Source organism: Petaurus breviceps, unplaced genomic scaffold (genome assembly GCF_028583685.1).
Source record: "Petaurus breviceps papuanus isolate PSGF00001 unplaced genomic scaffold, PetGlider_PUasm1.0 90823, whole genome shotgun sequence".
Taxonomy (NCBI): domain Eukaryota; kingdom Metazoa; phylum Chordata; class Mammalia; order Diprotodontia; family Petauridae; genus Petaurus; species Petaurus breviceps.
The window spans coordinates 9,441,237-9,466,321 of NW_027187352.1; the positions used below are offsets into that span (position 1 = coordinate 9,441,237).

Sequence of the window (25,085 nt, forward strand, 5' to 3'; positions counted from 1 at the left end):
CTCAGAGCAAATTAATTTACTAAATGGCATACTAGGAACAATGGCTACAAAAACACTCCCTCCCCTCTCCCCCCAAATGCTAGAGAATTCTCTTCCATGGATACAAGAAACCTCACTCATGAGGTGAATACAATAGTAATGAGGCATACACTTAGAAAACACTTGTGGCCAAGGCAACTAATATCTCAGGTACTTCAGAACCCTAATTACTTTCTCTGCTCCTGGAATCCTCATTCTGTTCCTTCCTTGTGCAACTTCCCAGCTAGTTGAACCACCCTGATGGGCTCCCTATGACTGTTCTTTCCTACTGTCACCTCCCAAGGTTAGTCCTCTCTTGAATCCATGGTCAGCTTCAACCCTTGAAACTGCTTCCTACTCTGAATGCTGCCTCTCTGTTCCTTTCTTCAAATTTCACACCTCTTCACTATGCCCTTCTAAATAGTCTCCTATTGGTAAATAGCTTCACTGCAAAGTGCCATGGTCTAAGGTGGAGAGGGAGGAACGAGAAATCTCCCCCTATTCCTCTTAGAGGAAGGAAGATGCTGATCCTCAGAGGCTGAGTTCTTGCTCCACTGGTTCTTGCCCAGACTGATGGAAGATTTTCTAGGCTGGCTTTTTAAGAACTTTCTAAGAGGCATGACCAATTCTCAAATAGTGGATGGCAGTTACCCCTTCCAATTCAATTGAAGAAAAGTTTGACACTTTCTAAAGCCATAAAAGCCCTGGACCTGGAGTCAGGGAAGAACTGAATTCGAATTTGGCCTCAGACACTTAATAGCTGTGTGACACTAGACAAGTAATTTGACCCTGTTTGTTTCATCCCTATTTCCTCATCTCTAAAATGATATGGAGAAGGAAATGGCAAACCACTCCAGTATCTTTGCCAAAGAAAACCCCCAAAGTGGCCACAAAGAGTCAGACACAACTGAAAAGCAACTAAACAACAATAACAAAAACATAAAAAGCACATATACATCTTTATACTGTAATACTAATGGAATTTAAAGATCCCCCTGTATTGGCTTGGTTTTGGGGTTGAGTGTTAAAAACCAGAGCTTGTGAATCCCACTTGTGGGATGGACTTGTTGACATGAAAAGAGAGGGCTGAACTGGGAGGAGCTTGGGCCGTGGATTTGGAGAGGCACAAGCAGAGGAAGAGAGGCAGAAGAATTTTTGGAAGCAGCATTGTGAAGGCAGAGAGAGAGAGAGAGAGAGAGAAAGAGAGAGAGAGAGAGAGAGAGAGAGAGGATTGCTGAGGGCCAGTTCAAGCTACCCAGGACTTTTGAGAGCTGCCACCTGGAGCTTCCAAGGACTGAGGAGACATAGCTGTGATGCCGGTACTTTGTCTGTCTGTTTTGATGTTGTTTTTCCAGATTTGTCTGCTGGTGAAGGACAGTGCTGTTGTTGCAGAGGTCTGGAACCTTGCTGTTGGTTCAGAAGCCCTGAAGAAGGATTTTTCTTGTTGTATGTTTACAGAAATCCTGGAAGAGGGTCTTGCTGTTGGGTTCAGGGCTCCTAGGACTGTTCTGCAGGCAGAGAATGAATTAATGAGGACACTGGCAATGTATCTTGTGGCCTTGTTAAGCTTTGTCTCCCCAAGAACAGAGATTGCTAAGAACTTGCCTTTGGTCAGGATGAAGAAAAGACCTTTCTTTGGGTATTAAATGCTGTAATGATATCTTAACCTTGTAACTCAGAGGTAGATGGCCTTTGTGCTCTCTACTGCCCCTTTTGAGAAGGTACTTGGCATTAACTGATGATAATTGTAATTCAGTTGTGATCCAGGGGTGGGAAACTTTTGACTTTTTTTGTGCTCTAGGACTGCCCAAATGAATGTACTTTGTTTATGATTGGGAACTAATCTCCATTTGGAAGAGGGATTTTGTGATTGATTAAATGAATGTACCGTCCAAGGGTGGAGTAGTACTTGGAAATTATTGAATTGCACTTGGTGAATGCTGTATTTTGAATTATGCTATATTTTTATTTTTCTCTGTTCTTAATTTGTCACTGAATAAAATGGAAAGTGGCTATGCTGGTATTTTGAACCTTGGGAAGTTGCCTTTGCTAGGCATTACATACACTTAGTTTAACTCATCTTTATGCTTATATCCTGGGAGTAATTACTTTCCCCACCCCTCAATACATCCAGAAATGGGAGTTATTTCTATTTTTATTAGGGTCTCATTTTATTCTAGGAGTCTATGACTTGGGGAGGCAAAAGTCTTGAAATTTATACCTCATAAGGAAGAAAAATAAACAATGCAAACTCTTAATACATTTTTTTTTCCATTTATGGGCCACAATAGCCTCTTCAGAGGCTGTTAATATGAACATTATTCTATAGACCTTCATAGTTTACAAAGAATTTTACCTACATTATCTATTATGATTCTCACAAAAGTCATATTGGAGATAGGGAGTATCCCTTATCTTCACCCAAAGAAAATTCAAGGAAAAGAAAAACAGCAGTGATTAATCATGTTAGTCACACAGCTGAGACTTGAACCCAGAGCTCATGACTCTGAGGCCTATTCTCCTTTTCACTACCCTAATCTACCAAACAGATCAATAAGTATTTATTGAGTACCTTATAACTGATGTTTATAGTGTTGGGAAATCTACAATAAAATTTAGATACTATCACATTTTAAAACTAATTCAATATGTAGCCTGCAGGGATCCTGATGTACAGAATGGGGGGTCCCTATTTCTGTGTGAGTTTTACACTGTAGCTTGTACTACACCATAGATACTGTGTGCCCAACATGGTGCTAAGCCCTCTGGGGGCAAACAAAGAAATCTCAGCTACAGCCCCCTGCATTTTATGGACTTTCCATGCAGGTTGGGAGGCTGAGCTAACACATACAAAATAATTAGAACTGTGGAAATGACTGGAAGAGGAATCTAGAAGGCTGAGATTACTTTTAATTTGAATGATTCGTGAATGTTTCAAGGAGAGAAGAGAAAGGAATAGGCATATAAGGGCCTAAAATGCACTGAGCACTTTACAAATATTATCTCATCTGATCTTCAAAACTACCATGGGAAATAGGTGCTATTATTATTATTCCCATTTTACAATTGAGGAAACTGAGGCAGACAAACATTAAGTGACCTGCCCAGGGTCACACAGATAATGAGTGTTGGAGACCAGGTTTTCCTGTTGCCAAGCCCAGCACTCTATCCACTGTAAGTTGGGTCTGGTTAAGAGGGACAGAATTTAGTTCAGTTTATGTGTATGTATGTACATGTGTGTATGTGTTGGGGATGGGGGTGGTAAGTCAAATTTTTTTTTACAGTTCCCTTGGGACAGGGGTTCTTACTTGGTTTCTGAGAATTTTTTAAAAAATATTTTGATAACTGTACTTCTACATAATGTTTTCTTTGTAATCCTATATATTTTATGCTTTTAAAAACATTATTCTGAGAAAGAGTTCATAGGCTACCAAAGGGATCCAGAGCACAAAAAAAGGGTAAAAATTTCTTGCCTTAGAATAATTGCTCAGGGGGTGGAGCCAAGATGTCGGAGTAAAAGAATAATTGCTCACATTTATATAATAGCCTTTTATAGTTATATTGTAGTGTTCAAAAACCTTTCCTGATCCTTCTTCATTCTGATTCTGTTGATTATTTCCAATTAATCTTGCATAAATTTTGTTTGTATATAGTTATTTTCATGTTGTCTTCTTCATTAGACTGTGAGCCCCCTGAGGGCAGGGGTTGTCTTTTTCCTTTCTTTCTATTCCCAGCGCTCAGAACTCTGTCTGGCAATAGTAGGCCCTTAATACATTTTTGATGATTGACTGACCTCATCCTATTTGATGCTGAGCAAGAATCTATATGGGACAGGTGTCCTACTACAGATGGAAAAATTGGACTCAGAAGTGAGGTGACTTGCCCAAGGTCACAAAGCCTGTGACAAAGCTAGGATTCAAAACCAGGTCTTCTAGATTTCAGTTCAGGCCTCTTTAACCTATTTTAAAATTTTAATTTTTTTTTTACTTATTATTAAAATCTATTTTTCTTCCCTCTCACCTCCCCCTGCCACACTCACATACTGAAAGAAAGAGAAAAACCCTGTAGCAAATATGCATAGTGAAACAAAACAAATTCCTTTTAATGATGAGGATATGTATGTGTATATGTATGCATACACATATGCATATGTATATGTTTACATGTATATACATATATGAATGTGTATATGTGTATACATGTGTCCAATCCAATAAGCATTAAGTACCTACTATGTGCCTGCCTGGCAATACCCTAAGCACTGTGGACACAATTAATAAAAAGAAAAACAGTGCCTGCCTTCAAGGAGCTTACAGTTGAACGGGGGAGCTGACACAGAAAAGGAAGGGGATGGACAGCCGGGAGCATCTTGTTCCATGGAGTTGAAACTAGGCAGAGTAGCAGATGCAGTGTGGGATGAGCCCCAAAGTCCAGTCTCTGCCCTCCATAAAGGAAGGCAACGGGAGGAGTCTGGTCCTCTGCCCTCCAGCTCTTTATCTGTCAAGGCTTGTATTAGCAGCAGGATGATGAAATTAGAGGTGATGAGCTTAACCTGGGAGGAGCATCTGGTTCTGTGGAGCTGAAACCAGACAGGGCAGCAGATGCAAACTGGAGATATAAAGTGTGCACATATACACATGCATGACATGTGTAATCAGACATGTATGTGTTTTGTATGTATTGTTTTATGTATGTGTACAGACACATCCAAACAAATATGTCTGATGCTGCATCCTGATCCTTGACTTCTCTGTCAGGGTGTGGGCAGCATGCTTAATCATAGGTCCTCTGGAATAATGGATGGTCATTTTATTGATTAGACCTTTTAAGTCCTTTAAAATGGTTTCTCTTTACAATATTGTCATTCTTGTAAAAATTGTTCTGATTCTGTTCACTTCACTCTGCATCAGTTCATACAAGGTCCAAGAGACATCTCTTGTCATTAGGTCTAACCATCTCTTATTGTTATATTGTTAATTATATACGTCACTAATACAGAGAAACATAAAAACTATGTATGAACTGATGCAAAGTAAAGTAAGAAGAACCAGGAAAGCAGCACACACAGTGACCAAAACAGTGTAAATGGAAAAACAACAGTGGGAAGAGGAGCAAAAATGAATATTAGGAAATTACAAAAAACAAGGTTGGCCCCAGATAAGGGAGATAAGAAGACAACTCCCTCTGCTCCTTTGCAGAACTGGGGGAAGGACAGCTAGGTGGAACAGTGGCTAGAGTACCAGCCCAGGAGAAAGGAGGACCTGAGTTCAAGTCTAACCTCAGAAACTTACTACCTTGACTATAGACTATAGACAAGTCACTTGACCCTGATTGCCTCAAAAAAAACCCAAAACAACAAAACAGAACTGGCAGAGCTCCATGGCTAAGAAACATTGCAAAGAATGTTATTGTTGTTGTTGTTTTTAATGTATTGATTATGCTGATTTTTTTTCTCTTATTCCTGTTTTTCTTTTTAAAAATTCTTTATTCAAAGAGATGAAGAGATGGCTCCATGGGAGAAGATAAGGGAAGACATGAAGGGGGAATATGGGGAATGTGCAAACAAGAGTTATTAATAACAATTTATTTTAAGAAGAGAGAGCTCTAGACTTAGAGTTAGGAGACCTGAGTGAATATCCCAGGCATGATTCTCATTAGTTGTGTGACTTTAAGTAAGTAATTGAAATTCTCCGAATCTCCATTCTCTCACCTATACAATCAAGATAGTCATACTTTTCTCTACCCATTTCACAGGGTTGTTAGGAACATGTTCTTTGAACCACTGAGTGCTGTAGAAATATGAGTTATGGAGAGGAACCATTCAAACAGCAGAACATTTATCATGCATCTGAAGCTCCTGGCAGGGTGGAGGAGAGGTGGGAAGAAGAAACCCTATAAAAACCTGACTCTGAGAGGACTTCTGAGATCATCTAGGCCAATCCAGAGCTGAGGAATCTCTTTTACAAACAAATCTAATTCCATTTCCATATGACAGTCCTTCAAATACCTGAAGTCAGTTCTCATGAACCACACCCCCCTCCCTCCTCCACTCTGCAGTCTCTTCTCCACAGTTAACACCCCTGACCCCTGGTTCCTTCAGCGGATTCTCGTACAGCACAGTCTCCAGTCCTCTCACTATCTTGGTCATTCTCTTCTGGATATACTACAGTTTGTCCAATGTCTCTTATAAAATGTGGCACTTATAACAGTGTTCCAGATATGGTCTGACCAGGCAAAAGCACAGGATTACCATCTCCCTTTTTCTACACATTGTTCTTTTCTTAATGAGGCTTTTTTGGGTTGCTACATCATATTTTTTACTCATATTGAGTTTACTGTTCACTAAAACTCCCAGATTTTTCCCCATAAACTTGACACCCTTCTCCCATCCTGCACTTGGGATTTTTTTAGCCCAAATATACGATTTATTATGGATCCCAATGAAGCCCATCTTTCTAACATTTTGAAATCAATCAAAGAGCATTTAGTAGGCCTCCATTATGCGCTAGGCAGGGTGTGCAGAGGAGCAGAGAGACAGAGGAGGTCATCTAATTAAACACCTGCAGTTTGTAAATGAAAGCTACAGAAAGGAAAGATAGAGACAGAGAGAAACAGAGACAGAGAAAGAAAGAGAGAGAATCCCTACCATCAAGTAGCATCTTAGTTGGGAACTGCCATGGGTAAGGCTGACACAGGTAAAGTACTATAATAGACAGCATGGAATTAATGCTAAATCATGTGATACAGCCTCAGATATATCACTGGAGTTCAGGTAAGGAGATCAATAAGAACCTCAGTCATCAAGGAAAGGTATGCAGCAGGCGTTTATAAAGCGTTTGCTGATTACAGTGATGATCCAGGAGTCAAAATGCCTCCTGATTAAAAAAATTAATAAATCATAGAATATTAGCAGTCTCCTAGGAAAAAGGGAACTGGAATCAGAAGACCTGGGTTCAAATCCTGACTTTGCTACCCACTACCTATATGAATTTTGGGCAAGACATTTAATCTCTATGAGCCTCAGTTTCCTCATCCATAAAATACAGGAAATGGACTAGTTCAGAACCATTCCACCTCTAAATCTTAAGATTCTACCATTTGGGGGCAGCTAGGTGGCATAGCGAGTAGAGCACCAGCCCTGGAGTCAGGAGGACCTGAATTCAAATCCAGCCTCAGACACTTAACACTTACTGGCTATGTGACCTTGGACAAGTCACTTAGGCCCAATTGCCCTGCCTTCCCCTCTCCAGAAGGTTAAAAAAAAAAAAGATTCTACCATTTGATTGTGCAAAGGGCTGTAATGTGAAAGAGGGGTCAGACTCATTCTCCTTATGAAATGATATTGCATTTGCACATCGTATATATTTTGCATAAGTTATTATTCAGTTGTTCTTGGTTGTATCCAACTCTTTATGATTCCATTTGGAGTTTCCTTGGCAGAGATACTGGAGTGCTTTGCCATTTCCTTCTCTAGCTCACTTTACGGATGAGGAAACTGAGGCAAAAGGAGTTGGTCCCACCGCTAGTGATTTGAAATCGTGTCTTGTTGACTCCAGGCCTGGCACTCTATCTGCTGTACCACCTAGCTGCCCTGTAAGAATATTTACATATAGTTACCTTCTATTTCCTACAATAAAATGCAAGTTCCCTGAGGGCAAAGACGGTTCATTTTTATCTTTGTGTCCTGAGCATCTAGCACAGCACTTGGTAGAGAGCAGGCACTTCATAAAGGCTCTTGGACTGATTGATCAGTTAACTGTAAAAAACTCTGACCTTAAGAGTAAGAGGACCTGAAGTCAAATTCTAGCTCTGCCATTTGCTAGGTGACCTTGGGCAAGTCATTTCACTTCTCTGGGCCTAAGTATCCTTATCTGTAAAATGAAGGGGAAAGACTAAGGTCCTTTCAACTCTAGGTCTATAATTTTATACAAAAATAAAAAAAAAACAATTTTACAACAACAAAAAATTATCCTTCAGAAAGTGACTAGAGGGGCAGCTAGGTGGCTCAGTGAGTAGAGCACCAGCCCTGGAGTTAGGAAGACCTGAGTTCAAATCCAGTCTCAGACACTTAACACACACACACACACACACACACACACACACACACACACACAAAACTAGCTGTATGACCTTCGGCAAGTCATTTAACCCCAATTGCCCTTCAAAAAAAAAAGTGACTGGAAAGAGTCTTTATGCTACATATGTTCATCTATTTTATGAGATGTTCTGTATCTTTGCTACCCCTCCCCCCAAAGAATAAAATTTATCCCCTGGTGGCCACTTTCTCTACTCTCACAGGGCCAACACTAGCACCATATTCAAAACCTTCCCAGCCTGAGTTCCAGTGTATAGCAGCTTCTTATTCAGGCCGGCTTTATATGAGTCAGTCTCTGAGGTGTCTTCCAACTCTGAGATTCCCAGGTAGAACCTGACACAGCTTGTACTCTGTGGACATAGCCTTTGACATGCCTGTGTCACTTTCACATTGCGATGAGGCACACTATTGACATTCTGATACAAAGCTGAAATCTAAAAGCTATGAGATATGAATAACGTCCATGAAGAATCTTTATTCCCTGACAGTTAAATTGTCAAAAGATAAGAGCCAATAATTAAAAAAAAGGAAGAATAATTTGTTCATAATCACTTGAAAATTAAAACTCTTGAATAATCCACCAAATACAAGCTAAAATCATGTTAATCTGACATCTTATGCCCATCAAATTAGCAACAAAATTCATTCTGTGTGGATTATGGGGAAATAAACAGACTATTACATTACTTGTGGAACTGCTAATTGCTATAATCATTCTGGAAATCAATTTGGTGATATATAATAAGTTACAAAATTGATTTTATCCTTTGACTTTCAAATGACCCCTAGCTCACCTACCCCATTCCCACTCAAAGCAAGAATCCAATCTGTCAACATTGTTATCTGAGGATGTTACCCAACAGAGAAAAGATGACTTATCTATGTAAAAAGTAACTGCTTTAGCCATTAGTTGTTAATTAAAAAAAAATTTAATTAAAAAAAATGGGGAATGGCTGAATAAATTTATTGATATGCTGGAACACAGGGTGTTTTAAAAGTCTTAGTGTAGCTTTAATCTACTAAAGCTTCAAAATGTTTTTGATACTTCTAAGTTATTAAAACTTAAAACTGAATTAAGACTTTTGGGACCCCTGTATTATACCATAAAATGACAAAGAAATACAATGAAATATTGAAAGCGACTTCCCTGGCTTCCTTCAAATACCAGCTAACATCTCACCTCCTACAGAGAGTCTTTCCTGAACCCCTTTAATTCTAGAGCCTCTCCTCAGCTGATTATCTTCAATTTATACCATATATATATAGTTTGTTTGTACACTTTTTTTGCGCATTGTCTCCCCAATTAGATTGTGAATTATTTGAGAGCAGGAACTGTCTTTTACCTTTTTTTGTATCCCTATACTTAGCACAATGCCTGGAACATCCTAGGTTCTAATCAATGCTTATTGGCCAAAGTAGAATTGGATTGATTACAACTATATAAAAAGATAGCAGCAATAAAACTTGATAAGTACACAGAGATCAAAGGCAATTCAGAGCAACTAGTTAGTTATTATTTTGTTCATGTTGATTCTTTCTTTTTTACAAAAACATAAAAAGCTTGATCAATACTTTTAAATTTGGGGCTTTGTTATTTATTTTGTTTGTATTTGTGGAGATGATCTGTTCCATTTCTTTAAGGATCCAAGTAAGGCTATAGAAGAAAGAACATTGAATAGGGGAGTTAGGAGGCTAGGGTTCCTGCCCCTTAGAAAGGCAGTTTGGACAGGGTGCTGGCTTTGAAGTTATGGTAGGGAGATCTAACACATTCCTGTCACAAGTTTCTCATTTCTCCTTACTCTAGACAATTTTTTATTGAGCTGTCAAACTGATCTTCCTAAAGCCCATGTTTAACCATGGCAACCATCCTCCCTCTAAAAACCCCAAATAAACCTCCAGTGGCTCCCTAGCACCTAGGAACAAAAATAAAATCCTCTCTCTGGCATTTAAAACCTACCACAACCTGGCTCACCCCTCCTACCTTTCCGATCTTACATCTCACTCTCTTCCACATACTCTGCCACAGTCAGTCACCCTGGCTTCCTTGTGGATCCTTGAATAAAACAGTCCATTTCCTAACTCTGGGCATTTCTGCTGGCTGTCCCCCACGCCAGGGACACTTTCCCTCCTCATCTGTCTCCTTTGTGGTTTCCCTGGCTTCTTTGAAGTCCTAGCTAAAATCTCATAAAGTCTTTCTGAGTCCCCCTTAATGGCAGTGTCTGCCCTTGATTATCTCCCACTTATCTTGTCCATAGCTTATTTGTACATAGTTTCTCCATTAGATTATGAGCTCCATGTTTGTCCTTTACCTTACTTTGTATGCCCAGTGCTTAGCACAGTGTTTGGCATGTGATGAGTACTTAATAAATGCTTATTGGTGGGGCAGCTAAATGGCACAGTGGATAGAGCAGTGACCCCAAAATCAGGAGGACCTGGGTTCAAATGTGAACTCAGATACTTACTAGCTGTGTGACCTTGGGCAAGTCACTTAATCCCAATTAACTAAAAAAAAAAAAGTACTTATTGACTTAATGATTTCACCAGCATGGGTATGACCTTCACTGATTAGGCTCACAGCCCTTCCGTACCCCACAACCCCTCAGTAGAAGGTCCTGATGAATTCTTGATGCCAAAAACATTCCTCACCACCTGATGAGCCCTTTGGAAAAGTGATGAGCCTCTCAGAACTTATGCCAAGCCCTTGAATGACAACCTAAATTGTTAGAATTGCATATGCTGATGCTAGGCCTGGCAGAGCCCTTGGGAAGAGAGGAGTCAACTCCAAGTCACACCGTGAGACCACTGTAGTTTAGTGGGAGGAGGAGGAGCATGGTATTAAGTTCATTTTCATAAATGTTATAACAATAGATCCCTGCAAAGATGCAGATCTGAGCCCAGCCACGCTTACTCATCCCCTGTTCTCTTGTCAAACAAACATCTCTTTATGTCACTTCTGTACATGGTTATCACTCGTGGTGTGTTGCGGACCCCTCTGTTGCATGGCATTAAATTTATAATGTTTGTATAACCTAGTGCTTAAAACTGCATTGAGTGTTGGAACACCTTATATTCATATATCTGTAGAATAAAAAATTATAATATCTAGACACGTATGTACAAAAATAGAATGGGGCTAATTACTCTACCAGAAACACTCTGAGGACAAGGAAATTGTCCCTGCTCTCATATGCCCTCCAGGAAAAAAGAAAAAAGCTCCATTTGGGCATTTACAACAGACAGGCAACAGGCTATAATAGAGAGAACATTGAATGTGGCAGTGGGAGGCCAGGGTTCCTGCCTTAGTTCTATTAGAAAGACAGCTTGGGCCGGGAGCTGGATTTGAAGTTACATTAGAAAGATCTAACACATGCATTTCCTCAGTTATAGACAAATGAGGAGGATGATAATCACCTTCCAAGACTGTTGTGAGGATGGAATGAGCTAAAGTATGTGCCTTAAAATGCAATCAAAAACACCAGCTATTATTATTGGTCTATAAAATAAGACTAACGCTTTCCCTACCCACTCCATAGGATCATTGGGAGGAAAGCAAGTGCTTTCCTGTGTAACCTGTTATTAGTAGGTCCAAGAAAAAAGTGAATACTGGCTGCTTAGTCGCCAACAGAAAGCCTTTCAATTACCAGAAGTTGCAGTGCTAAGCAAGGGAAATGTATGTTTTGAAATATAACTTGAAAAAAGGAAGTGTTGTTTGATGAGGGAGAAAGGCACATGTCAAGGCAGATGTCAACAACTGTAGAGGAGACAGGAGGGCCTTCAGATCCAATGGGAGGAGCTAGGACGAAACCTACCATTTTGTAGAGAAATAGGGGGTCTTAACCTCAGGTGGGTGAACTTTTGAAAAATCTTGGAAACTTCATTTCACTATAATTGGTTTTCTTTATATCCTTGTGTATCTTATTGGAGGCATTTAGAAACATTCTGAGAGAGGAGCTATAGGCTTCACCAGACCAATGTAAAGAATAGTTCTAGACCAATGACCTTAGGGTTCACCTAGTCTACCTTCTTCACTTGACACATGAAACTGGACTAGGATGGGGAAGTGATCTGCCCAAAGTCACACAGCTAGTCAGAGGCAGAGCTGGGACTGCCCTCAGGCTTTCTGCATCCTAGTCTAAGGCTTACATCATTTATAATGCAAGGGACTCTCCCAGGCCCTTTTATTCTTTGATCCAATGAAACACAACAGGCCAAGACTCATGTCTTGAAGAGAATGTTACTTGGGTCTTTGTTACTATCTCTTCTTCTCCGTCTCCCTCCCTGATCCCAATTACATTATTTTAATTCATCATAGTGTTGTCTGTGTAGAAATGGAAACCAACATCTGGACCTTGGAGCAAAAGGCAGGAAGGATTAAGAGCTTTATTTACATGAAGATGTACTCCATCTACTGGGAGAAGGTGGGAAGTAGCGTTTGTGTGGGCTAAGGCCTGGCAGGCTCTGATTTAAGTCATTCGGCTTCAAGCCCTTAGGGCATTTCCTGGGGTATTAATGATTGTCTGGAGGGACTGGGCCATTAACCCCAGAAGAAATGCCTTTCTCACAAGGGTGAAGTATGACTAGAAAAATACAAATATGGTAGGGTGAAGTAGGTACGCACCTGCCCTACGTAGGTACACACACACACACACACACACACACACACACACTTTAATCTTTCTAGGACCACAGATTCTGGGGGTATGAATACTCACTCAGACAATGCAGAGTGTAAGCCCTTTATGCTAAATAGAAACAGAAGCTCTCCACAGGTCTATGCTTAAAGCCTTTTTACCTTGGCAGGAGCTGACAAATTTGCCCCCACTGGTATAAAGACTTCTGGAAACCCAGGGACACTTTCAAGTTATGGTGAGACAGCAGAATTAAGACTGATCTCTGTATGTATGGGTGTACACACACACACACACACACACACACACACACACACACACACACACATACACACACCTGTCTTAATTTTGCTGTCCTCTCTCTGTTTATCTCTCTCTCTCTCTCTCCCTCTCTCTCCACTCCCCACCCCTCACCCGCCAACCAGATTGACCCAAAAGTACACACACAGACACAGGTCTTAATTTTGCTGTTATCTCTCTGTCTCATTGTGGCGGCAAGCACCCCAAGCACGTCCTCAGGGTTTGCTGCTACCACAGGTTCTTGGATCTGCTTTGTTAAAGGAAAGCAACTCAAAATGGGTTAACAAGCTTACTTTAATCAGTCAGACATATATCGTTTACCTTGTTCAGGAGAAAAGGTCAGCACCCCGAACTATAAAGTATACAGGCAGAATTATCAAGACAGAAACAGATAAAGTAGACAGATTTCCAAACTGTCCAACCATTACATCCATACCCAGTCAACATCTGGGTATCCACATCTGGGTTTTTCAAAGCTGGGGGGGCCCTGGGCAACTGTATTCCCAGAATACAGATCAAATCACAGAACACTTCTCAAAGTGAGCCCCCAAAACAAAGCCTCACATCAGGGCTTATATAGCCTTCTCCTGGCTCAGAGAATGTAACAACCTTATTGACCCACTGGCCAATCAAAAAGTATTTACTGAAAAACAAGCCTCCCACCCCATGTTTCGGGTGCACTTTAGCCTAGGGGCAGGGAAGATCTTTAAATTTGCATTCCCATTACACTCATACATACATACATACACACACACACACAAGGAGAGGCAAAAAGTCCTAGTTTTAAACTATTAAAACTTGGGGGTCAGCGTGTGTGTGTCTGTGCATGTAAATATGTATACAATATATATTTATACATAAATGTATTACTTGATCTATGTGTCTTCTTTCAAAGACATAGATGTTTCCATTCCTATATGCTATAACTAAGGTACAAATATATCCACCAAGATCCAGATACTTTTTTCCCAATTCTGCACAGTGAACACTATGCACACACATATGTGTATCCTTTTTTTTTTTTTCAAACACAGAATGCCTGATGGTTTTGAATATGAGTTTTATGGATAAGCATTGTCAGCTACGCCCTCCATCCTGCCTCATAGGGTGAGGAGAGCAGGTACTGGTTAGCACTCTCCCTGAGAATGGGTTTGGAAGGACCTGGGAATGAAACCAGCAATCATCTGTACATCAGAACCTCTATGACTCACATCACCCAAGTCAGTCATCAAACAGGCAAGCTGACTTGGGCAGAGGAAAGGGAGGGGAGGTCTCTGCTGGTGTTTATATCTGCATCCCATCACCTCTTCTCAAAGCATTTCAGTTACACGGTTAGTTTAGTTTCAGAGCCGAATGTTATTAACCACAGTCAGTGTGATTGGTAAAGCCCAGGATTTATAGGATGGGTGTCTCCTAGACTTGCTGAGGTGTGTGCCTTGTTAACCCCAGAATGCTTGGAGGTCACTCATGTGGCATACCTATTATCCCATCTTAATCAATAGTTTTCTAGTGCCTAGTTGGCCTTTTGGGGCTGGAAGTGGGGTGAGGCCAAGTATTGACTTGTTTTTTTCCCTCCCTATCTGGGGCTGCTATCTGTTCTGGCATTGTTTAGCTCTGAAACCCACCAGGACTACATTTTTGAAATGTAGTTTTAGCAAGTAAGGGATTGTACCTTAATTAAGCCATCTACTATGACCACCTCACTGTACTCAGCTCTATAGGGGGCAGGAAGGGGGAAATGCAAAATTCAGAAAAGATAAAGACCTCACAGTATGGCGCTTGGGAAGTTTGTAACTTTGATCCTGTCTCTTAACAGAGAAACCAGGGCAAGAAAGGACCTGAGTACCAGTGCAGATCTGGGGAAGGCAGTGTTGTCTTGAACATTTGGATAATGTATAGGGGAAAAAGCACTGTACTTAGTGTTAGGAAGACCCAAGCTCAAGACACACCTTTGATACTTTGTAGCTGTTTAACTACCAGCAAGCTGTTTAACCTGGAGGAGGGTCAGTTTCCTCATCTGTAAAAGAGGATCATAATATCTACCTCCTGGGGTTGCTGGGATTTTCAAATGAAGAGTATCAATGGTCAATAAGCATTTATTAAGTGCCTACTGTGTGCCAGGTTTCATGTTAAGCAAGTAGGTACAGCGCTTTGCAAATGTCAGTGCTGTATGTCAATTGTTATTAATAATGCAGCAGAGATAATTCTGTGCAAGACAGTTCCACTATCCTCAGCTTACAGAAGAAAACCCTGTCATAGTACCTGTGACACAGGGCCATACTTAACTGCCCCAGGATGACCACAGTGAGAAGAAAGGAAGGGGGCTGGTCTGGGTCCCAACCACCATCACGGCTTTCCCAGACTCTTAGATTTTAAGAGTTCTTAACCCAGAGGCGTTTTTTTTTTATGTTTTTTTTTTTATAACGATTTCTTTTGTAGTCTTATATATTTTGTTTTATGCACAGGATTCGAAACCATTGTCTGAGAAAGGATTTATAGGTTTCACTGCACTGTCCCTGGTGTTCATGACACAAAAATGGTGAAAAACCTGAGTCTAGAGGAGATTTAGCTTCAGGAGACACAACAGCAAGGACTCAGCAGCTAAGATCTCTTCCCATTGCTAAGTGCTTTTCTTTGCAGATTGCTTCCACTTATACTGTTGCTGTTTTGTATGTACAATTTTTCACATGTTGTTTCCCTATTAGAATGTGAGCTTCTTGAGAGCCAGGACTGTGTTTCTGCCTTTCTTTGTATTCCTAGCACAGAGGAATACACACTTAAGTATTTGTTGACTTACTTATAAACTGAGAAGGGGCTGTCTAATGATAAATAATGATAATAATAAGAAACTATACCTGGTTTCCAGTATGCTTTCCTCACAACAAGCCTGTGGGTTCAGAAGCATATGACTGATTGTCCTCATTGTCCAGATAAGGAAACTGAGGCTCAGAGCTTGGATTTGACTCTAGGTCTCCTGGTTCTAAGTCCAAAGCTCTCTCTACTACCCTGTGAAGTGGTAGGGCCAAACAGGTAGGCCTGAGTAAATTGCTTAAAAGGACACAGAAGCTCTGTACCTGTGGTCAGTCCAGCGCCAGAGAACTGCTCTGTTGCCCAATTCCTGCCATTATAGCTGAAACTGCTACCTCAGATGCCCACACTAAAGTTTAACCTGTTGTGGCCTAGACCTCCAGACTGCGCAACCCTCAATTCATACTAGGGGCCAATTGACTCAGATAGAACCAGCTACATTCTAGAAAGAGGCAGAGATCTGTCAAAAGCCACACTGGTTTATAGCAAGGATGCACTATTCAAGTATTCTGACTACCAATGCAGTGGCAACACCCACCTTTCAGACATCAGAGGAAGCCCCTGAAATGTCACTTTTACCAACATAAGTCAGGGTAATGGGCATATGCAATTTTGCTAGTCCTCCTAAGTTAGATGAGTAGTGAAGATAAGGAATCATAAGCACCTGGGGATGGCATTTCCAGATGTCACTGAGTCCTACCTTCTATCTTTACTGGACTCCTCCAAAGGTGGCTGGCCTCTGCCCTCACCCCAGAAGATTTCCCTACCCCTCTCAGGGACTAGTTTCATCTCCTTCTGCTGACAATAGCAAAACTCAGTAAATCTGGAGATTTCCTTCCTCTTATACATATCCCCAACAAAATTCAAAGCAAAACCCAGATTGTTCCCTTCTCTTTTTGAAATGACATTTTTGAGCATGGGGATAATCCTCAAGTTCACTTTTTACCATTTCCCACCAAGCGTTCTAGGCAGACTGGGAGTGTCTTCCTCTAGCAATTTTATTTAAAAAACAAAAATAAAAAGAGAAATCTGTCTTGCTGACACCCAGATGTATCTGCTCGATGTGTTCTCAAGCAGTTGCTTCACCAGGGCAAACAGCTGTGGTCTGTTTCAACATAATTTGATGTAATCAGGGTTAATTTTGTTGGTGCAGTAACTCTGAAGACTGTTTTTTAACTGAATTACTGTTGGGTCAACAATCATGTGGCATTACATTTAGTGGCTGAAACAAAAGCCAGAATTAAAACAGGATCCTTCCCTCTTCCCCCCCCCCCCACCTTTTGCTAAATGATGGCCCCCTGGGGACTGGAAGTTGGGCTGCACATTTAACATAATTACCTAAAAAAGAAAGTATCAGCAGTCAAATTACATGCAAGCTGTTCTTGGGTCCAGGAGTGTCTGCTCAGAAAGAAACTGGAAAACTGTTCCTTGTGCATTTCTTTCCTAGGGTGGATGAAAATAGATTGGTAGAAATGTTTGCAATTTTAATATTTTCATAGCACTCCAGGGAAAAACAAAAAGCAAAATCAAAAAAACCTCAGACTTTCCCCTGAAATTTTCTTGATCAAAACAAATGATGATAACTTTAGCAGTCCAAGATTTTTCCTTTATATTCAATGGCCTCCATTTACTGAGCATGTTTTTTAAAATCAAGTGTTTCTGGTGAGTACTCCTTCTAAGGAGTAGTAAGCCAGGTCTAAACTGATGTTCTGTCCAGCCCATATAGGCCATTTACCTCTTCTAAAGCAAGGCTATTGTTATTATCATTATGTAGTTTGGGGCAGTGGAAGTTGTATTGTACTGGGAGCCAGAAAACCTGAATTCTTGTCCCAGCTCTGCAACTGACTTGCTGTGGGACCTTTACAGTGACCCTGTGAAATAGGTACTATAGTTATCATTATCCCTAATTTACAGATGAAATTGAGGTTTATATTTTCATATTTTGGGGGTTTTGTGGCTTTTTCCTTTTGTTCTGTTTCTTCTTTCACAACATGACTAATGTGGAAATATGTTTACACAACTGCATATGTATAGCCTATATACTGTGTATAGCCTATACTGCTTGCTGTCTGGGGAAGGAGGAGGGGAGAGAGGGAGAAAAAAATCGAAACTCAAAATCTAATGCTGAAAAATATCTTTACATGTAATTGGAAGAAATAAAAAAGATTTACTAAAAAAAAAAAATAAAGGTTTAGAGGGGCTGGGTGATGTGCCCATGGTTACATAGCATAAAGTCAGAAGTCAGATTATGATCTAATTTCTCCTGATTCCAAGTCTAGCACTCTCTACCCCATATCATGCTACTCCTCTGGTCTCCTTTTCTTAATTTGAAAGATGGGAGGGGGTTGCACTGGATGATCTCTAATGCCCTTCCCAGCAGTAGCATTCTATGTTCCAAGGTTCCTTCCAGCTCTAAAAATGTTCAAGGGCCTAATGTTTCCTCTAGCTCTGACATTCTTTGATTCTCATGTCCTCCCCAGTTCTAACATTCTATGTTCTAAGGTTCCTTCCAGCTCAAACATTTAATGTTCTGTGCCCTCTCTGGCTTTGACATTCTCTGATTCTCATATCCATCCCAGTTCTAGCATTTTATGTTCTAAGCTTCTTTCCAGTTCTATCCTTACAAGTTCAAATTCTATGTTCTAAGGTTCTTTCCAGCTCAAATATTCAATGTTCTATGCCCCCTCTAGCTTTGACATTTCTTGATTCTCATGTCTAACTTTGACATTCTCTGATTCTGGTGTCCTTCCCAATTCTAACATTTTATGCTCTAAGGTTCCTTCCAGCTCTCTTCTGTCCTTCCCAGTTCTAACATTCTATGTTCTAAGGTTCCCTTCAACTCTACCATTCTATAATCCTAGAACCCCTCCTGATTCTAATCTTATAGTTCTAAGGTCCCTTCCAATGCCAACATTCTGATCTGAGATCCCTTTTTAGCTGTAACATCTGATTCCAACGTTCCTTCCAGCTTAACTGTGTACATTCAGAATTCTCTCCCAGCTTTAAAGTTCTATCACTCCAACTCTTCTAAGGTGTCTGATGGTTAAGTGGTCCAGTACACAGCAGTACCCGCCCCGCCACCCCATTTAATTTGTCTTCCTTCATTCTTGGGTCACAGACTCTCTGAAACCCAGTATAAGCCTAACCTGAAGGCAATACTTGGGGGGTTCTGGAGGACACGATCATCAGATGGAGGAAGTCCTGGGAAACTGCCAAGGTACTGGTTGTTGTGACATCACTAATTCCATTTTGTAGTTTTAACAGGGTCTGATAAGTGTCTGATTCCCTGGCTGATGATCTGAGTCTCTATAATTACGCTTTTGCCCTGTTTGTTTTCAAATGTTACTCTGGCACCAAGAACCTTGAAAAATAAAGCAGCCACTTACCATTCCTATTTTATCTTGTTCAGTTGGAAGCTCAGCTCCAAGTAATTCTATGTCTCACTCACATTCCTGCATCATTGCTTTACTAGCCATCCTTTGAAAATCTTCCATTTTCAGGTGTGTATAGGTGCTGTGAGAGGTATAAAGTCAGATTCAAACATAAGCACATTTTTATTATGGTAATAATGGAAGTAGGCCACTCTAGTATTAGGGAAGGAGTTTTAGGATGTTGTCTAAAAAACTGCCTCAAACAAATAATAAGGATGTGTCCAACTCTATCAAGCAAATCTGCTTACTCAAAATCTGCTTTTTTTTGTATTTATTACAGAACTGTCAGCTACAGAAGGTGGGTCCCCTTCTGATTTTCTCTTACTAGTTTTCTCCTTGGGGGCGAGAGCAAAGGAACTGCTTCTCACTCTCTTTATCCTTGAAAAGAACAGCCCTTTTCTTAGAAATCTGGGAAGACTTGTATGAATGGATGCAGAGTGGAGGGAGTAGAACAAGGAGAACCATTTACACAATAACAGCAATATCGTAAAAACAATCAGTTTTCAAAGACTCAGTACCTCTGGTCAATACAATGAGCAACCATGATGCTAGAGGACTCATAATGAAACATGCTCCCCATTTCTGAGAGAGGTGATAGACTTAGGGTATAGATGGAGACATATTTTGGGGGACACAGACAATGTGGGAATTTCTTCATTGACTGAAAAAAAATAATTTAAGGAAAAAAACAACTGAAAAAGGAAATCATAGTCACAGAATGGTAGGACTAGATAGGATCCTGAACATAAAATATTAGAGCTAGAAAAGAGAAATCTTAGGAGTCAAAACAGAATTCTGGAACTGGAAGAACCTTAAAAACATAGACTACTATAGGCAAAGGGATTGTTTTTATTCAGTCATTTCCAACCCCAGTCATTTCATGACCCCATCTAGGGCTTTTCTCAGCAAAGATATTGGAGTAGTTTGTCATTTCTTTCTCCAACTCTTTTTACAGATGAGGAAACTGAGGCAAACAGGGTTGAGTGACTTGCCCAGGGTCACACAACTAGTAAACCAGATTTGAAGTCATGAAGATGAGTCTTCCTGATTCTAATCCCAGCACTTTAACCACTGTGCCACTTGACTCCCCTGCCCCAATATAGTAATATGTACCTAATAAATAATGAACTGAACAGAATTTAAAAAAAATAGGATGTAAGAATATATTGTTACCACTAGAAGAGATTTTTAAGATCATTTAGTCCAACTCCTTTATCTGACCAACGGAAAAACTAACAGGTAGAGACTAATTGTGAAGAGCTTCAAATGGCAGCCAGGTGAAGGCATCTGGATTCTATGCTGCAGCTATGGAGAAATGTGTGAGGTTAGGGCAAGGGCACTAAAGAAATTAGGTTCTGTTTTACCAAGAGAGGATGTAAGTAAAGTTTGGTGACTTGTAAAGCCAAGAACAACCCTTTACATTCCTAACTTGTCCTTTGTTTAGGTTAAATAGGGTATAAATACCAGATTTGAATGGATGTTCAGATAGGAAGGACCTAATTGTTTTCTTTTTTTAAACAAATGTACATATACATATATGTATAAACACACACCTATATGTATGTATGTATATTTGTTTTAGAAAGGAAACATTTATTAAGCACCTACTATGTATCAAGCACTTTACAAATACTATCTAATTTGATAGCACTGAGAGGTCAGTGCTATTAATTATCCCCATTTTACAGTTGAGGAAACTGAGGCAGATAGTGTTCTCAGGGTCTTCCTAGGTCACACAGCTAAGTCACAGTAAGTGACTTAGCAACTAAGACAGAGTGTGTAACCAGATTTGAGCTCCAGTTCCAGCTCTATCCACTGTACCACCTACACATATATGTTTGGTCATCATTATTCTGGAATCACAGGCTCAAAGGATTATAGAACTAGCAATTCCAACAGTCTGACTAATCCAAGATTGATCTGATTTCCAGTATCTCTTAATGTGTGTATACATACACATATATACTTTTACATATATGTGTATGTATACATACACACACACATATATACATACAAATACACACATATATGAAAGAGGCTTTTCTCTTCTTTCCTGATGGATACCTTTGTTCTCCCACATTTTCCTTTTGGATAACTCATTCATAATAGATTTACATATAATTTGTTCTAGTTATTGAGAAAATAGCCCATTATAGTAGGATGAGCTCTGAATGAGGGTCTGCCCTTTAATGGCTGTGTGACCTTGAACAAGTCACCCACCTTCTCAGCGTCTTGGTTCTCTGTAAAAATGAAGATTGCTGACTTGAACTAACCACTTCCAAGGGCTGTTGTCAGGATTAACCGAAAGCTTCCAAAGGGCTTGGTCAGTGGTAAAGCTGTCTCTTAATGTTGGCTCCTACCTGCCTCTTATTTCCCTTAAGCTACAGGCATAACTATTCCAAACATTAAGACATTCCCAAATGCAGAAATCCTAGTTTTGCCATTTGGTAATGTGTCTACATGCCTTAAAAATATCCTATAACCTCAGACATATTGATTGGTGTTATTAATGTTTTGATTCTGGTGTGACTAATAGGTGACAGGTGTGTAGCCTCAGAACCCCACCCAACCTTGTAAATGGGCATGTGGAGGCAAGCTGAACAGAACCAGGGTACAAGGTGTGTGCTCCAGACATGAGGGACAGGATTTTAATCAGGGATGGATAATCTTTTACCTACTAAGAGCTGCTGACCCAGAGAGGAAAAAAATAGACCCACAGTGTATATGGTAGGAAATACTGAGAGACAGACAGACAGACAGACACAGACAGACACACAAAGCAACCTGCCACTAACTCACTGTCTCATGGGTCTCTCTGAGGCCCTTCTCTGAGACTCTGTTATCTCTGAAATGAGGGTTCAGGACTAGATGACTTCTGATGTCCCTTCTTACTTAAAAAGCTATGAATTATTTCATATACCCTCTAGTTCGAAGAAATTAGAAGAAAATGAGTAAAATAAAAAGTAGAAATATTCAGCAAAACGACTTGTCATCTTCCAGTAATGATTTATACTGTAGGTATACAGGGTTATAGTTTTAGATCTAGAAGTGGGCCTGAAACCTATCACGTCAATGCCCAAAGGTAATAAGTTATAATAGCTTATATATCTATAGTACTAACAGTTTACAAAGCACTTTCTTCACAACAATTCTATGCAACAAATAGGAGGTACGAGTGTTATTATCTCCATTTCACAGATGAGGAAAGTGAGAGTGGGGAGGCCAGCGGGAAAGGACTTGTTCACAATCACATAGCAAGAAGTGACAGCTGCAGCCTAGTTTTCTTGACTGCAGGGCCAGGGCTCTTTCCTCTAAGGCTGGAGAAAAGGGTTGAAAATCTCTCTCCTGAAAAGCTTGTTACTGTCCCCTAGGGCTTCCATTTATCACAAAATAAGCATCTACTTACTATAGAGAATGAAATGTTCTTGCATTAAAATATATACATTTAACAAACACACATTAAGGAGTGTCCCTGATTGTGCAGCTTCTTATTTTCCCCATAATTACTTCTGGCCATGCCCATCATAGCAATACCTATTATCAAGAGCTAATAGAGCACTGACCCTGGAATCAGGAGGACCTGAGTTCAAATCCGACCTCAGACACCTGACACACTAACTGTGTGACCTTGGGCAAGTCACTTAACCCCAATTGCCTTGCCCCCTCAAAAAAAAAAAAAAAAGAAGAGCTACCGCTACATTTGCTGTGATAACAATAATGATAGCAAACTCATAGCATCACATAAGGGCTTCTTAACCATTTTTGAGTCACGGATCATTATGGGAGCTTGGTGACACCTATGAATTCCCTTTCCAAATTGTGTTTTTATTTAAATGCATACAACAGATATGATTATAAAGGAAAGCAATTATGTTGAAATAGATGTCATTATTTTCCCCATCTAAATTCCTAGCCCTCTGAAATCTGTCTATGGACTCCAGATTAAGAACTTCTGATTTAGAGCATTTTAAAATTAAGTTTTCATTTTTTAAAATTAAATTACATTTTTTCAATGAATAAAAAACCTTCCTCCTTCATCCCCCTGCCCCCAACTGAGGGGGAAAATGAAAAAGAAGACGTTTTAGCAAATATGCGTACTGAAACAAAATAAATTCCTTCATTAGCTGTGTCCAAAAATAAATGCCTCATTCTGAAGCCTGATTTTATCATTTCTTGGTCAGAAGATGGGTAGCATGATTCCTCATCTGTTCTCTGGAATCATGGTTGGTCACTGTGTTGATCCTGGTTCTTATGGTTTTCAAACTTGTTTTTACATTGTTGTTGTTATTGTATAAATTGTTCTCCTGGTTCTGATCATTTCACTCAGTATCAATTTATATATGTCTTCCCAGATTTCCCTAAACCTATCCCCTTCATCATTTAATATGTCATAATAGCATCACGTTATATTCAGTTCCACAATTTGTTCAGGCATTCCCCAGTTGATGGGCAACCCCTTAGTTTCCAGTTCCTTGCTCCTACAAAGAAAGCAGCTATAAATATTTTTATACATGTGGCTTCTTTTTCTTTGATCTCTTTGAGTTATAAGCTTAGTAGTGATATCAGTGGGTCAAAAAGTTATGCTCAAATGAGTAACTTTTGGGGCATGGTTCCAAATTGCTTTCCAGAATGGCTGGGCTAATAAATAGTGCATGAATATGCCTGTTTTCCCACAGTCTCTCCAGTATTTGTTATCTTCCTTTTTGGTCAATTTTACTGATCCAACGGGTACAAAACAGAATCTTAGAGTTACTTTAATTTGTATTTCTCTAATTAGTGACAGCTATTTTTTCATATTACTACAGAGGGCTTGGATTTCTTCTCTTGAAAACTGTCTATTCATATCCTTTGAGCATTTATCAGTTGGAGAATGGCTACAGAGCATTTTTTTTAAAGCACTCTGCTTACCATAGGTCTGTAAGGTAGGTATCATTTCTGTTTTATGGATGAGGAGGTTGAGGTTCTGAGAGGACAAGTGGCTTGCCATGATCACACAGCTTATAAATGTCAGAGCTAAGACTCAGGACTCAAGCTCTGAGTTGGCTCTAAGAAAAGTGCTATGTTACAGCAGCAGAAGCCCTGTCTGAGACCTTAGGCTTGAATTTCAGTTGTGCTGCTACTACTTCATGCTGACCATCATGACCGCCACATCATGATTTCTGTGGGATTTAGCTTTCTAATTTGTATGTTTAGAAAAGGGCTAACATAAATGAGCTCTAAGGATTTCCCTTCCAGCTTTATATCCTGTGTTTTCTCTACAATACAAGAGAGAGGAACAAGGGGGACAAAAGTCTCACCTGTGGGTTTTAACACTGTCCTCAAGTGAAGGCTGATGTCCCATAGCCAAGAAGCTGCATGTAGGTGGTGAAGTGAGGCACCAGCAGTCTATGAGACAAAGTACCTAAAGTACTTTGTTAACCTTAAAAGGCTGTGTAAATGTCAGTTGCTATTATTAACTGTGGGACAGATGGAAGGCATATATTCAAGGAGTACTGAGCTGTAGCCTGAAGCAAGGCAGCTAATAGCTAGCATTTACATAGGCTTTAAGGTTCACAAAGCACTCCACAAATATTAATATCCTTTGGTTTTCATCACACTTCAGATGAGTAAACTGAGGCAGCTAGCGGTTAAGTGACTTGCCCAGGGTCACACAGCTAACAGGTATGTGAGGCCAGATTCAGATTTTCTTGATCTCAAGCTCAGTGTTCAATCCACTGGGCCACCTTGATGTCTGGGTCATGACATCTGATGGAAAATGAGCCAAGGTGAAGTCAGGAAACTTCATTCTAACTCCCCACTCTGCTA

The 25,085-nt window shown here is 40.1% G+C and overlaps 1 long non-coding RNA gene across 2 annotated transcripts; it reads right to left on the reverse strand.

The window, feature by feature from the left end:
- Positions 1–24,686, reverse strand: LOC138148383 (uncharacterized). 2 transcript variants are annotated; one of them, XR_011165044.1, is made up of 3 exons: positions 24,578–24,686; positions 19,236–19,362; positions 1–1,526 (listed from the first exon to the last, which is right to left on the reverse strand). It is a non-coding gene; the product is annotated as an uncharacterized lncRNA (long non-coding RNA). The 2 variants fall into 2 exon arrangements; XR_011165043.1 differs by lacking the exon at positions 1–1,526 and adding an exon at positions 17,159–17,292.
- Positions 24,687–25,085: the final 399 nt, after the last annotated feature.